Source organism: Danio aesculapii, chromosome 21, assembly GCF_903798145.1.
Source record: "Danio aesculapii chromosome 21, fDanAes4.1, whole genome shotgun sequence".
Taxonomy (NCBI): Eukaryota; Metazoa; Chordata; class Actinopteri; order Cypriniformes; family Danionidae; genus Danio; species Danio aesculapii.
In genome coordinates this window covers 23,498,692-23,509,258 of record NC_079455.1, presented here as the reverse complement: position 1 = coordinate 23,509,258, position 10,567 = coordinate 23,498,692, and positions in this window count along the sequence as shown.

Genomic DNA, 10,567 nt, shown 5'->3' with positions numbered 1-10,567 from the left:
GTTATTTTTAATTTTAGAGCAAGAGTGTTTTTTTTTCACAAAATTGGCAGTTGGTCAAAATAACTTATGATTACAAAATCAGAGTTATTCCATAAAATCTAAATTTCTTACCTCTTCTGAAGTAAAAACATTGGTATTGTGCTGTCTAAAAATGAATATAAGTATGTCAGAAACCTGTCACCTTTTTTATTTAATGCAAAACAAAAGGAGAAGCCCTTAATGGCATATTTGTTTTGTAGAAAGTCATTATTTTACAGAATAAAAAAACTGATTTACTGAATAACATAACTGTAAATGATAAATCCACAAACAGAAAATTCAAATCATATCTTTTTCCCCCCATAGCTGTGAATAAAGATAGTTCAAGGTAGTTTTCTTTATATAATGTATGCAAATTCGAAAGAATTGTTTTCTGATGAAAATAATATAATTAGACCATCTGATTCTTAAAAGAATTAAGTATATGTGAATGGTAGGACAATTCAATTTTATTTTAATTTTGAAAAGAAATTAGGAAAAATAAAACTTTTTCACAGTTTGATCAAAAAGTAAAAGTACAGTAAACATTCAATAATGAAGTGTTTGTGAGCTAAAGTAGGAGCTAAAAGAGTTAAGAGTAGGAGCTAAGCTAAAAGTGGGCCTTAATGGTGCTGTCTGTAAGTTTTCAACTCTTCTAAAGCATAAAAATACCATAATATGTTTACAGATATTTAAGAAACATGCCAAGTGAAAATACTTGTTTATCTGAAAAACAATGCTGTTATTCTGCTTTGAAAATGTGCGTAACATGCCAGAAAGGCTGTCTTTGTTTTGGTTGTTTTAACTCGCCCAATGCTAGTTTAGCCAATTATATTTAAACACTCCAGGTTGCCTATTTTATTCATTCAGTCAGAAAGGCTCTCAAAGCATGCACCCGTGACCGAAGTGCGACCTTTGGTGGACAGTAATGAGACTCCGAAATGAGATGCAGATTCAGAGTTCCACATGAGGATATTAATTAGCAAATAATATAAATATTACGAGCAAAAACATTAGGTAGCAGGTTATATTGTAACACCCTGTCCTAACAACACGCTAAGTGACAAGAGTTGCAGTCATAAGAAATTTGGCTGTTTGCACCAGACGAAACAAGACAGAAAATTAAATACAGCCATTCAGAAGCACACAATATGCACTCACTCACTAAATGGTAAGGTTTATAATCTATTTAATATTATAATCTAATATAATCTATTCAACATTATTAAATGTACATGCTGAATCACTCCTATGTTTAGTTATAAAGTTCAATTTCAAACGGTTTATTTTATTTTCAAGATCTGAGGTGAACTATCGCCTGCTGCTTTCAGTAGTTTAGCAATAAATGTCATGTAAAGGGGCACTCAAACTAACATTATTAGCATTTAACACTGAATAAAGCACTGTTGTTCAGCTGCAAGAAAGAGAAGCCATTTCTTATTTATAAATTCGAGGTGTAGGTTAGAAAAACTTTTAAAATGGAAAATATTTCTTCTATCGCGTGTCTTTGCTTTTATATAGAACACGATTTAAATCAGCCTTTAGCCTTGATCATCAGACCTGCTCCTGTTGGTCCTCAATCTGGCAACCTGCACTTGCCTTTATTTTGGTCCAGGAAGGCAATTTCTAGTTCAACCACTGGGTCTCAAACTTACACACTGCATCTTTAAGCTTAAGATATAAGCAATAATTAAACATTAGTTGAGATCATTGCCTAAATTATTCTAATATTTTCAGTTTCTATTTATACTTTGAAGTGCTGATACACTTATTGTTTGCGTATTTAGACGCAATGATGATTCATTACATTATGATTCATTACATCTTCTTTACAAGGTCGTATTATTAAAAATCTTTAAAAAGCCTTAAATTCCCCTTCATAAACCTGCAGAAACCCTCCGTTCATTGCCTTAGGAAAAGCTGAAATCAAGGCCAATTTTCTTGCTATTAATCAAATCATCCTCCCCATTCACAGCATTGTATGTTATTGCAGAAAAGCGCAGGCCTGAGGCATTTTTTCCTCCTCAGTAGTTTTGCCCATCAGCTCACAGTCTCTGCTTAGTGTGTCCCTGTTTGTCTCCCTAGTGGCAAGTTAGAAATGTACACAGCCGCTGTCCATGGTGCTGACGCCTGCCTTCTCATAGCATTACATTGAGTTGCACCACGATGCTCCTGGATAATGGCACTATATTTCTGACCAAGAAAAATGACATAATGCATCGTGCATTTGTTATTGCAATCACAGTGTGTGTGTGTGCTGGACATACATTGGTGTCTACCCCGCTGCACATGCTCAGACTAGGAGTCCCCCCTCCGCTCGTAGGCCCCTCCCAGACACGCGTGCGAGTGATCCGGAGCCCGGAGAGGAGCCTCAGTTGCACGGGACCGCAAGAACGTCGCTGGATCCCGGGAGGACCGGAGAGAGAGAGAGAGGGAGAGAGAGAGGTAGAGAGACGCCACCGTGGGACTGGAGTTGTGCTCAGGTATTGGATTATTTCACAGGCAACGAGGCCGTGCTGGTCTGTTATACTGGCGATGTGTGGCATCAGGTCGAATTTGACACGTTTTTTTTAAATGCAAGCCTGTAATTATCCGCGCAAACGAGACGAGCGCGCTGATTTATGCTGATCGTATGGAGCGCGAGAGGTAAATCTTGCCACCTGACGGGACGCGTGCTAAGGCGAGAAAATAATAACATCACGCTCGTATTTGATGAAGATTCGCGCTGATTGCGGGCATAATTTGTCATGTGTGTGCACGGGAACTGGAAGCCTACCGCATCTCCCCGGCGCGTTGGGGTAAAGTAGAGCCCAGTTGTTCTTGGATAGGGAAGGAAATCACTTTCAGTCGGTAATTAGTTGTGCCCACGCCTCGCGTTTCTTATTGAGATAAGTTTGACCGCCGGTTTGACAGGAGTGGGCAGTCCAGCGGTCGTTAACGGGAGGCTTTATGCCTAAACTGTTAATACAACAGAATGATCTGATAGCATGTTTTCTGGGTGGATGGATGGGAAAGCCTTCTGCTGTAGTGCTGTCAGGGATTTTATTTAGTATTGTCGAGCTAATCCGATCAAGCATTTCCACATTACATTTTTAAAGTATTTTTAACGAATTAGCTATATCTATTTGACTAAACTAGTCTTTAGGGAAGCATGTTCGATTTCCTGATCAATTTGTGATGTTTAAAGGAGATTTATAATACATCACAAAAAATACATTGCTATTACACATTATGAAGCCCAACTGGTAGCTGTGACCATTAGCTTTTCAGGTGGTTGACCTGCTAGCATGTTCTTCTAACATGACTGCCTTAAATTAGTATGGCCAATACCTAGAAGGATTGTTTGTGGTGGTTTACCATCTTGTAACCACTATAGACCTGCTAGAAAGCAGCTACTATGTTACGAATTTCCAGCAGGGCTAGTAAACTTGACTTTACATTGTGGCTAGTTCCAAATAATTTAATTATTTTGGGTCTAATATGGTAATTAGCTAGTTGTCAGGTTGACATGTTCAAAAAGCATTTTGATTAGGTTAACCAGGTAGTATATTGGTTTAGCAACGAATGATCATCTTAGAATGTCTAGAAACCAAAACATTAGTAAACTAATTTAGTGCTCTAACAAGTTTATTAGATATTCTTGCCTGCCTGACTGTCATTAGTTAGTCAGTTTTGGATATTGGATATACTGACCAGCCACTTTATTTAACATAAATAAAGAATAGAAAAACAGATTGACCACATTAAACAAGTATGATAAATTGGTAGCTGATGTGTTTTTTTTTTATTATTGATGAGCTATTTGCAATCTTATACTATAAAAAATGCTGGGTTTCACACAATTCATTCATGTTGTCCCAACATAAATCAATTATTCATTCATTCAATTTCTTTTCGGCTTAGTCCCTTTATTAATCTGGGGTCGCCACAGCGGAATGAACCGCCAGCTTATAAATCAATTAAGTTAACTTAATTGTTTTTACAAATTTTAATGGCTTGAACATAAAACAATTAAGTTTTCCCCCAAAAAACTCAAGAATTGTGTTGATTCAGCTCATTTAAATAAGTAATTTGAACAAGTAGCAAAAATCGTTTTGTGTGTGTGTGTGTGTGTGTGTGTGTGTGTGTGTGTGTACAAAACAGCCACTATGTACTCAAACTGCTACCTTCTAATAGGGTAAAACTATTTGACTAGTTTATTACTTACATCTGTTCTATAGCTGACCTCACTGACCACTATAAATGAGATGATCGACTAGAAGCGATAGCTGTCCAGGTTTATTTACCAGCTAAAGATTATCATCTTAGACTAGTTAGAAACACGTTACAATTTTATAGATGTCAAACACCATCTTTAATTGTACTTAAAAGCAGGGTTTTTACATCGCTAGTTTACAAGTCAAACTAGCTCAAAAGCATTTCTAATTATTCTCTAATTTGTGGACGTAGTGGCTGTTTTGTAACCTAAGAGGGCTCAACAAACTACATGAAGTAAAAAACACCAGCTATTATTTGTTTATACTTGTTTAATGTGCTTAATGAACAAATTAATCATTAATTGTTATCAAAACATACAGTAAGCACTATAAAGAATTGATATAGTTTATTTATAAAGGTTTTTGTACATTTATTTCAGAAAAGTGACATTATTTTTGTGTTGCACTAAATTAATAATGATGTTCAGAAGTGAAGATATTTCTTAAACCATTCTATATAAAAATATGAAGTTACTAATAAAAACATTGGTCATAAAATTTGCAGGATTTCTTTTGAGAAGTTACCCATCCAACTCTGACTGCAGTACATTTTGAATTAATTTAGCATATTTATACAGCAGTGACTGGATTCTGCATGCTATCTGAGTGTTCTTTTCTGGTCGTGGAGTGTTTGGGTGATTGTGTGTGTACAGTATGGTTGTTGAGACCATATACTACATGTATTCATGAGGAGGCTGCAGTGACGCAGCTGGGATACCCTGAAATGGTGATTATCGGCAAGGGGAGGGGAGGGTTTCATCAAGCTCTCTGGTGCACTGTTTCTCTGCCAGCTCTCCAGTGCAGCCTCACGATTTTTCTCCATCTCCTACTACAACCACAGGACAATTTCTGTAGCTATTGCTGCCCTATAGGGTTTCCTATACCGCGCATTTTCTTCAGATACTAAATTTTCTAGATCTCACTAGATTTTTTTCACATTAAGGGCAATGCTTAATCGGGCCGAGACCATAAACCTCTTCATTCCACTACCCCGCTTGTAAACTTTTATGAGCTTGTGCTGCATAAATGGGGTGTGAGAGAGAGTCAAAAGGCCTGTGTTTGTCTGTCAACTAGCACATTATGTGTCAGTCATTTGGGTTTGGTTTAAAAGGGTTAGTTCACTTTCAGGAATAAAATAAAATATTTTGATCAGAAATAAGAAATAAGATTAGAAATGAGGTTTTTGAGTTAAACATGTAGGGTTTTCTTCATATAGTGGACCCATATAGTGCTCAGTGGATTGATCATCTAAACTGCAATTTTAATGCAGCTTCAAAAGTGTTGTACTGTACATAGAGCAATGTGGTCATGATGTGCACATTATAGGACTACACAAAATCATTATATTATATACACAGTAGCCTACTGTAAAATCCCATTTGAGGAATAAAGATCTTACCATATAGTTAAACATTCTGTCATTTTCTTAAAAACACATTCTTTTTTTAATTATATACCTTTTAACCACAAATGCTTGCATCCAAGAGCTATTGCCAGTCAGTGGAGCTTTTGTGGTTGAAGGGATAGTTCACCCAAAAATGAAAAATATCATTAATTATCACTCGTGTGGTTTTAAACCTTTTGAGTTTCTTTCTTCTGTTGAACACAAATAAAGATATTTTGAAGAATGCTTCATATACTTCAGTAGTAATAGAAAAAAGCAACCAGCATTCTTCAAAATATCTTCTTTTGTGTTCAACAGAAGAATGAAACTCAAATAGGTTTTGAACTAGTTGAGGGTGAGTAAATAATGGCAGAATTAATTTTTTGGGTGAACTATCCCTTTTAAGTATATATGAGCTATATCATACGAGTAGCAGTGCAATATGGCTGTATAAAGTGACGATATACAACCACATCGCACTGCTACTTGTGTAATATTGCACTTATCTAACAGTTCAACAGCATAATCATGTATATAAAAAAGAAATCACACGGAGAGTCTTAAAACCCTTTTGTGTTAGGAACTACTTTCTTCCCCCATTCATTCACATCTGCAGCTGACGTCAGAACAGCAGAAGCCGTTACTAATTCACCAACGTCACGCTAGTGTTTGAATGATTCTCTAGCGTAATGTCTAAAGTGATGACAAAACAGGAGATTTTTGCTGTGTTTTAGGATTATAAGTCTGAATGGCATGAAATGCCTTCAGTCTACAGAGATATCTCCATACTCCAAATGCATGCGCGCATTTCTTCTTTCTTTCTGCCAACACAACACTCATTCCTGATATGCGAGTGCCATCTCACACTCGATATACCACAATTATATGGTATAAATACAGCGTTACAACATACAAAAGAGAGAGATCGACATAGAATATCACATACCTGTTTAATAATGATTTGATCAGCTGTAATTAGAATGTATTTTTCCTCCTCTAAGGGCTTATTATGCAGTCTCTGTCGCCATCTTGTGGATGGACAATGTCAACCGTCTTTGCTCAGTATGACAGGCTAACGTCTCTCAGAAATGATTAATATTCTAAAATAGGCACTATCCTTATAAATAAACTGCATAGTTGCAATCTAAACCACTACATTTTGACGAAAAAAATCATCCAAAGTACATTATGTTGCCCAACAACAGGAATATTATTCAAACTGTAGAGTGTCCTCCGCTTGTTGCTGTATGTGGGTGGAGTAATACACAAGGGTGAAGGGTGAAGAGACGATACGAGTGCTGTTACTGGCAGAATATCGCATGACTATCAGCCAATCAGATTCGAGAACCAGACAGAAATGTTGTATAAAAATATTTATTTCCGTTTTTAAAGAACATTTTTATTTGTTTATTCTTTATCTGGAATTTTTTAGAGCTCTAGTTGCATTGAAACTGCAGTTTCCAACCACTGAGCACAATAAAAGTCCACTTTAATGAGAAAAATCCTGCATGTTTTCCACAAAATCCTCAGTTCATTTTCAACTGAAGTAAGAAAAAAATGAACATCATGGAAGGAGTTAATTATCATAAAACATTCATTCTGGAATTGAACTGATCGTAAACATTGCACCGTTGCATGAGATATCCTTGTTCAATTCTAGTGTTTGCTATCTTAAATTCCTCAGCATTTCTTACATTACCTGCTTCTTGTGATGAGGTTTTAGAGGAGAGGGTGTTTTTTATTTATTTTAATTATTTTTTGGTTTGGTGGTCTCAGTGATGAGATAAGGCCAGGTACCATCTGCTGTGCTGGCTGTCCAACTGCACTATCTATCTCTTTCTATTTCCCCAGGTGCTCCAGTCAAGTGTACTGTACAGACACAGAGTTTCCAGTGCAAAGTCATGTGTTCAAAAGTGACATTATTTAATGCTTTTTAAAGGAACGTTATGGATTCAGTATTCCTTAGTTGAGTAGTGGCTCAATGTTGAATGTCACTAACATTTATTTTCAGTTCCTGTTTGTTTTTTAGGGGGGGGGGGGGGGGGGGGGGAGCTGAAGTGAATGGAACTTGTTTCCATATACAGTTGAAGTCAGAATTATTAGTCCCCTGAATTATTAGCCCCTGTTTATTTTTTCCCCCAATTTCTGTTTAACACAGATCAGATTTTTTAAACACATTTCTTAACACATCTCATACCTGATTTATTTTATCTTTGCCATGATGACAGTAAATTATATTTTACTAGATTTTTTTCAAGACAATTCTATACAGCTTAAAGTGATATTTAAAGGCTTAACTAGGTTAATTAGGTTAACTAGGCACGCTAGTCCTGTTATTAATCAGGGGTCACCACAGTGGAATGAATCGCCAACTTATCCAGCATACGTTTTACGCAGCCGATGCCCTTCCAGCTGCAACTCACTTATAGAGCACGTTACCCAATTCACCTATAGTGCACATCTTTGGACTTGTGGGGGAAACCGGAGCACCCAGAGGAAACCCACACAAACACGGGGAGAACATACAAACTGCACACAGAAATGCCAACTGACCCAGCAGAGGCTCGAACCAGCGACCTTCTTGCTGTGAGGCCACAGTGCTACCCACTGTGCCACCGTGCCGCTAAGGTTTAAACTGAATGATTATATTTTATTTCAGTTATTTGCCATGGCATTATTTCTAACTTTATTTTAAGTTTGAATAAATATTCATGAATATATGTATTTTAGTTTAACAATATTTATTAATATTAATCATATTTATTTGTTTTTCTTCTAATATTTCTTTTATTTATTATTTTAGGTAAACCAAGGCACCATTTCTAACTTTTGTTTACATTTTATAAGGTCAAGGTCAACTTTATTTATATAACAACATGAATGTTGACCAAAGTGCTTCACAAACATGGCAGTAACAATAAACAGTTAGAAAGACAGGACAATATATGCTACAATAACATTTTTAACTAAAAATTAATTTTAAAAGATCTGTTTAATCAATGAGTCCTAAAAAATGTAAAAATAATTTATATCAATAGGCCAGAGAGAAGAGGTAGTTTTTGATTTTTTAAAAACACAATGTAGATGAAGCTTTCAAAAGTTTTGGAGCATAGAAGTTATATTAAGTTTTTTCCCTGCAATATTTATATTTTTTTCATTTATCATCTAATAATCATTTTATTTCCACTTTTATTTTATTAAAAAAGTTTTAGTTTTGTGATAACTAACATGATGCCCCAAATGCATCACATGAACATTCAGTTGAAAACCATTTTGTTGTACCTTCAACATGCAAATATGATGTTGTTGTTATCATTGCCTAATAATGAGATCATCGAGAAGCTTCATCCCACATTTGCTGACCTGATATTGCGTGACCATATAATGGAGCTGTTATTATCCGAAGTCTCCAGTCTTTATGTTTCCCCTGCAGAGCCATGGAAATGTGGCTGTAGAATGACATAAGCTGGCGTTTTCTGTCATTAGCGTGCAGAGAATGGACAGAAAGCTGAAGACATAATTAATCTTCCTGAAGGTCTGCAAGTGGAGATGAATAATTCACGGCGGCTCCGCAAAACTGGCCTCTGAGAGAGCTGTGATTGACAGACTGGCCATGCATTTCAGACAAGACCATGGAAATGTGCAGGGAAACGGACAGAGTGATCCTTTTTTGTAGATTTGGATAAGATGTTCTCAAGTTTTGCTCATTTCAGTTACTTTCAAACTATTGAATAGATCTTATAGGCTCATTCATTCAAAAAAAGGTCAAGTTCCAGTTGGTTCAAGCTGTTTTAGGGGCTAAAAACCAGCTACACTTTATAAAATGTACTTTTAAATGCTGTCTCAACTTAAATTGGGTAAAATATGGAAACTCAACTCTTGGGTTTGTCCATATTTTACCAAGCTTTGGACTGAAGCATCTCAACATTATTAGATGTTTGGTGATGCAAACTTTAACTACTTTCTCTAAAATATTAAAGTGTCTTAAGCAATTTTTCTGGCACAAATATGCAGACATTTCCATTCTCACAAAGAGTTTCTGAGTTGTCTCAGCCTTCTGACCGAGTTCATTTTTCCGAGGTAATCTGGAAACAAGTTCAGGGCTGCGAATACATTGTAAAATCCTTGCTGATCTTGCTGATTCAAATTACTTGATTAAACTAATTAAATTGAAAATGACCAGCACAATGGATGTTTTTTTCATTAACAATGAAAACAGTTTAACATAAGTTTATCTGAAACTGAATATTTCACTTTAATTTTATTTAGGGTAGATTTTACTTTATTTAACAAACCAGTTTTTGCTTTGGTGCTGAAGCATTTAGAGGACTGGTTCACCGCTCTTCACCTCAGATGTTATTCGTTATTCTTGGTTATCTAGATAACTGATCAACAAAAGTACACTGAAATTAACATACTAATTATACCTAACGAAATTCATTTAAAAAAGATTTTTTTGCAAGAAAAATAAATGAATTATATTTGTTTGCGCCCGTCCACTACTTAACTCTGCGGGTGAATGAATGCTTCACTGTAATTGTTGTATCACAAACCTCTGTCGTATATTTGCTAATTTTTTATTATGTCATTATTTTGTCTTGAGCATCTAATTTTTCCTTGGTGGTGATGTGACTTTCTCTGTCTCACTCGTGGCAAGTTTAGGCGAGGGAGTGTTTAATAAGAAACCCATGGCTGGAAAAAATACATTTAGATTTAAAAGGTAGCTTAATATTAAAAAAGGAAATATAGTTTGATCCTATCAATGTCATAACGAACGCCCTTAAATAATGTAGCCTCGTTATTAGCAAGCATGAGTGTTTATTGCGATTGACATAAGATTGAAAAAAATATTGAAATTAATGAGATAAGGAATATTGTTATAGCAACACTTATAACTGCTTTGCGAAAT